The sequence below is a fragment of the Schistocerca nitens genome, chromosome 4, assembly GCF_023898315.1.
Source record: "Schistocerca nitens isolate TAMUIC-IGC-003100 chromosome 4, iqSchNite1.1, whole genome shotgun sequence".
NCBI lineage: Eukaryota > Metazoa > Arthropoda > Insecta > Orthoptera > Acrididae > Schistocerca > Schistocerca nitens.
In genome coordinates, this window is record NC_064617.1 from 518,457,189 (window position 1) to 518,463,535 (window position 6,347).

Sequence of the window (6,347 nt, forward strand, 5' to 3'; positions counted from 1 at the left end):
GCTGCCCTACAATGCTAAATTTGTGATCCCTTGATGCCTCAAAACATGTCCTACCAACCGATCCCTTCTTCTAGTCAAGTTGTGCCACAAACTTCTCTTCTCCCCAATCCTATTCAATACCTCCTCATTAGTTACGTGATCTACCCACCTTATCTTCAGAATTCTTCTGTAGCACCACATTTCGAAAGCTTCTATTCTCTCCTTGTCTAAACTATTTGTCGTCCATGTTTCACTTCCATACATGGTTACACTCCATACAAATACTTTCAGAAACGACTTCCTGACATTTAAATCGATACTCGATGTTAAAAAATTTTTCTTCTTCAGAAACGCTTTCCTTGCCATTGCCATTCTACGTTTTATATCCTCTCTACTTCGACCATCATCAGTTATTTTGCTCCCCAAATAGCGAAACTCCTTTACTACTTTAAATGTCTCATTTCCTAATCTGATTCCCACAGCATCACCCGATTTAATTCGACTACATTCGATTATTCTGGTTTTGCTTTTATTGATGTTCATCTTATATCCTAGTTTCGAGACACTGTCCATTCCGTTCAGCTGCTCTTCCAAGTCCTTTGCTGTCTCTGACAGAATTACAATGTCATCGGCGAACCTCAAAGTTTTATTTCTTCTCCATGGATTTTAATACCCACTCCGAACTTTTCTTTTGTTTCTTTTATTGCTTGCTCAATATACAGATTGAATAGCATCGGGGATAGGCTACAAGCCTGTCTCACTCCCTTCCTAACCACTGCTTCCCTTTCATACCCCTCGACTCTTATAACTGCCATCTGGTTTCTGTACAAATTGTAAATAGCCTTTCGCTCCCTGTATTTTACCCCTGCCACCTTCAGAATTTGAAACAGAGTATTCGAATCAACATTGTCAAAAGCTTTCTCTAAGTCTACAAATGCTAGAAACGTAGGTTTGCCTTTCCTTAATCTTTCTTCTAAGATAAGTCGTAGGGTCAGTATTGCCTCACGTGTTCCAACATTTCTACGGAATCCAAACTGATCTTCCCCGAGGTCGGTTTCTATCAGTTTTTCCATTCGTCTGTAAAGAATTCGCGTTAATATTTTGCAGCTGTGACTTAATAGAGCTGCCGAATTGTATGGATATTGATTGCCACATTTCACCTCAATAGTCGGGTAAAGAGGTTCCGTTGTTAACAGCAAACATTTTTCCTGAAGACATTGACCGCCTTGTCTCACGATGGGGTAAATGAATTAACAGCTGTGGCGATTACTTTTGAAATAATAAACAGTTTATTTACTCTTTTCCATCTGTCTCTTTTTGTTTTGGCTATCCCTTAGCATGCAACTCTTGTCAGTCAGTAGGCCTATACACAGCGCAAATATGCACGAACTTTCGGAGCACCTCAGAGCTGACCACCGAAAAGTCCACAATCACCGTTCAGCTAAAATAGAAACGCATTTAAAGATCCTAACATCCAGCCTTAGTCTATACTATAAACTTACAATAGAAGAAAATTTTAACAAAGGCGTCAGCAGAAGGAAACATATTTTAAGCGAGTGCACTGTACTGTGCGATGGCACACTATTTAACACATTAAAGGAACACGAACAGCAGAGAGAGAGAGACAGAGAGAGAGAGAGAGAGAGAGAGAGAGAGAGAGCTTTTATTATTGGCTTACGGGAGATGTCCATCCAGCCAGCTTAGCAGTTGAATGTTAATAAGGACACTAGGAACGTAAGGACAACACAATACCCAGTCACCAAGGAGGCAATCTACAACGCGGCGTGAAATCGGACCCAGACCGCTTCACTCGGCAATCCGACGCGCTTACCACGTAGCTACCGAGGCAGACCAACAGAGAGTTAGGGAGAAAGTGGACAAAACTCAAATTTGGCGAATGAGTCACCCGAGGACAGTGATCGTCAACTGGAACAGGAACACACAACAGCAATACCGACATGTTTTGTCGAAGTTGAAAAGTGTTATTTACGAACGAAGCTCTGCAAAATATGTGTAGTGTTTCTGTGTGATTCTCAACAGCTCATGGGAACGAAGATGAAAAAAATTTACAAAATCTAAGTGTGAGTAATCGAAAATATAGACGAGAAATATGTTCGCACAACAAAAGTACGTTTGGATAAAACATGATGTGATAACTGAACTGGCAATTTCACATTAACGCAATTTAGTTGCAGACGACAGGCTACCAGTTCTCGAAAATTAACGGAGGTCCTGTATAATCATATAACGTAAAATTGAGGTAATGACAACAACAAACAAACAATGTTTTTAGGCCTGATTTTCGTAGATTAATTATCACTTTCGCGTTTGCTCAGTTTACAGATTTGAATAAAGAAAACCCACTGACGGTGGCACAAAGGTGCTGGGACATGTTCGAGTCTATATAAAAAGCAGTTGTCCGCACCAGAGACAGACTTCATACGTAGAAATTTTATTTGCAGAAACGACAAATGTAAGAGTAGCAAAACCAAATGATGAATATTTTCTACGATGTTAAGATCGGGTGATTTAGGGGCCATTCAAGTTGCGACAGGGCGCCTGAATTTTCGTTAAATCCGGAACCTAATCGAGCAGCTTCGCTAACACATTGGCATCTTGGAATACGGGAGAGTTCACAGCACACTCATGTGGTAGTCCACGGCTTCAAAGCGTTTTGAGAATGAAAACATCGTCCGAGAAGGCTCTTATTTTTATTACCCAGCAATGGGCCAATTTCAACTGTGGGCCATTTTCAAGGACATATTTTAAGCTTCACACTTCATTTCGCATTCTAATTAGAATGCGGCCTTGCATCATTTTCAAGCATACATTTCAAGCTCCACACTTCATTTCACAGTCTATTTATAACGTGAAATGAAATGTGACGCATGAAATTGGCCAACTGCACAGATAATAAAAAGAATACAGCCTTCATGGACCATGTTTTCATTCTTAGAATATCCGGGTTCAGTGGCGCGGTCGCCTGAATAAGTGAGTTTAAGTCAAGATACGAAAAACCCCCTGAAACACCACAGAACCACCACCGGGCTGAAGTGCTTCCTCCGCACACGGCGGATCAAACGCCACATTGTACCGCCGGCTCACTCGTCGCCTCGCGTCATTTGTAAAGAGGCAAAATCTCGACTCGTCGGATCTAACTACACGACTACAGTCAGCTACAGAAGACTTTCTGCGTTGTTTTTAGGCCTTCGAAGACGCACAAATTCATATTCGACTGTGAGCAATAGCCTTTGGTGAGGTACCTGACACTAAAGTCCACTGCATGTGATTCCCTTCACAATGTTTGTTCGGGAACTTCTTCAGACTGGCCTGCTTTCACTGACAGCAGCAATTTCTATCAGATCTGTAACCTATTGTCATTGAAAAGGCGTGACGTATCTGGTCTTTGTTCGTTAGGATCTTTTTTACGAACACTGATCATAAGGCGTGTGACACATTTGCGAATGGGACACCATTCATTATCGATACGTTAGGCAGTCTGCACTGGTGCATCAACAAAACGGAAAATTTCATTCACGATGTGATCACGGGCATGTCTAAACATTGTAGCACATTTCTGATATTTTGTCACGTTTCCTAGTTGTGACCTTTTCACTTTCTATTGAAGATTACCTTAACTCTTTTGTGCAAGTCACTGCGACCGTTTACGGAGAAATGAATAACGGCACGGAGCAAACCTTCAGTATTGTGTCTGTTTCGGGAGTTTGCATGACAAGCGTCCTTTGGTAAACTTACTGCTGGCGAGTGTAATAAATGCACAGAGAGTACGATATCATTTTAGTTCCTTTCGTGGTCTTATGAGACGAAGTAGAAGGTGAAATGAACACCCCAAGTCTACAGATGCATCATCATCAACTGTGTCCAAAGTGCTCAGGGCTTTGTACTCAGGAAGGAGGGTCTGAGATCAGAAATCGTTTGCCATTCATCTCCTCTCCTTGCTAGCCAAATGCTGGCGGTGAAAATGATTCCTGTGACCAGAATTCAAAGTGACAGCCTCCGGATCAAGCGCTGTCGCACTAACGTGCGTTATCATTCTCTCCTACGAAAACAGACAAGGGCAAGGAAAATAGCAGGAAAGTGCAAAACAAATGCTGCACAAGTTGTACATTTAGCAGTTCGTCTAACTGTTTTGTGGTATCCGCACCTGAGTCTCTGCTTTCCTTTAAACCCTTGAGCTCACTTGTGGCTAGTAAGGAAAGGAATCACTTAACATCTGATGAAGACGAACGCCTGAAGACGGCTCGCTCAGAGGAACAAGTGTTCGTTTTTTGCAAATGAGCCATGACATACTCATAGCGTTTGCTTTCTTGTACGTTTTTTATAGATAACGGTGTATAACATATTTTTCTTGTTCATTTACTCTCAAATCCTTACATATCCTGAGATTCCTCTTTGGGATGCGTAAAATAATTGTCTTTTATATTCATCTTTTTATTCACAGATGAGCAACTGCTGGGTCTCGTCCACTAGTGATGCAGATGGTCGACGCCTTCAAGTACCTCCGTTTCCAACGAACGAACCGGACCTATTAATTTCACAGTTAATTAAAGAAGAATTGAAGACTGTTAAATGTAAATTATAAACGTAATTAAAATAATATCACATCATCACAAGCAGTTGATTTATTTTGAGATCTTATTACGAACGAATTTCAGTTGGATGTGACTTCTCTTCAGACGACAATCCTTCCATGATACAGCACGAACAAGTTCAGTACGGAGCACTTGATACCTAGGAATTCAGGCGCACGAATGTGAAGAAAAATGTGCAAAAAGAACTGCATCCTTTGACAAATGTGCTAAGAAGTTACCAATTCCAAATTCGGAAATGAATTACGGAATACGTGTGTAACTCACTAAATCAAGGAACTTCCAGAAAAATTCACTCATTGTCAATCATCAAAAAATCTAATGAAATAAATCATTGAATATAAATGGTTCATTTTGTTTAATTTTCAAACCGCTGTCCCTCAAGATTTTGGTATGACTGTTGTCAGAAAGGAGTTTCTGTGTGTGACTTAAAGTGCATCTACCGATTCTTGTTTACCAGGTTGTTCTTTACCCTTTCTTACAGAAGAAGAATCATCTGGCTAAGCACAATACCTACATACAGCCTGAAACACATTGCAGATTAACACTGCAGTTTTCAAGTAAGGATTCCATCTATTCACAATTAGGAAAGGTGGTAATGGAATTTCTGCCATTTCAGCTTGTTTGTTAGTACAAGATACAAAATCGTTATATTTTATGGCCTCAAAAACTCGAGAAGTAACGTGCAAACGCAGATCACTTTTTTTGAGCTACAAAACATAGACTTCAGATCGCAAAATGCTGAAAAATACGAGATTGAACAGTGAATGCTAAAGATACTCTGTCATATTTCCCACTAAGCCGCATCACAAAACATTCATTGCTGAAACGTTGCATTACGCTGGCAGTAGCTGTTTTCTGAATAAAAAGAGTTAACAATTGCATGAGATTCATTTGTTCTCCATTCAGGATTCCTTATAAAATATTCAATTCATACCTGTTACGACTGCTGGTGGCTTAATCTAAGATAAATATACAGCTTCGTCAGATATTAGTCGTTTGAGTGGTGGCTTTGCTGATATAAAGACAGAAGTATAACTTTCTTAAAGTAATTGCATCGAAAAAAGACTTTCCACAAGAATTTGTTGTTTCACCGTGTTTTTGTGATTGATTTATTCCAAGTTTTTATTAGCGTTTCATCAATTTTCTCTTGCATACCTTATTTTGTTTTGTTTTAGATGACGATATGGCACTAGCATCACGCATAGCCAATTTTTGTTTCTTTCATTACCATACGCTAAGTTTAAAAATAGTTCTGCACTAATTGTGGTACCTTTTCTACGTCTTTTGGATCAACAACCCCTTCTTATGTGTAAACAGTAAATTTTCCAACGGAAATAAATCACTAGGAAAATTAGAGTGTAACGACATACCTTTTTCATCTTTCCGGGCATGAAAATGAAATAGAAGGGAAAAAGGGCGATTAGAAGATAGGAGACGAGTACTTCGACGTATGAGTACCAAACAAGGCGTCCAATGGGGCTGAAGAACACCTGTAGAGATGTATGAAAATTTCAGACCAAAGGGTTAAAAATAGGCTTAGGCTCGATGGCATGAGAAGTTTGTTCAAAGAGCCTTGAGATTTGACTTGTCTTACTCTGGTATTATGATCAAGAAAGATACTCACCTGGAAACAATCTCGGACACTAAGTAGGCGATGGGCCTCAAAAATAGGAGGTAATGCTGAAAAAGGTGCTCATGTTAAAAGGTGCAATAAAATTACAGCTATGATTCTGTATTTAAGAAATTCTTGGCGCT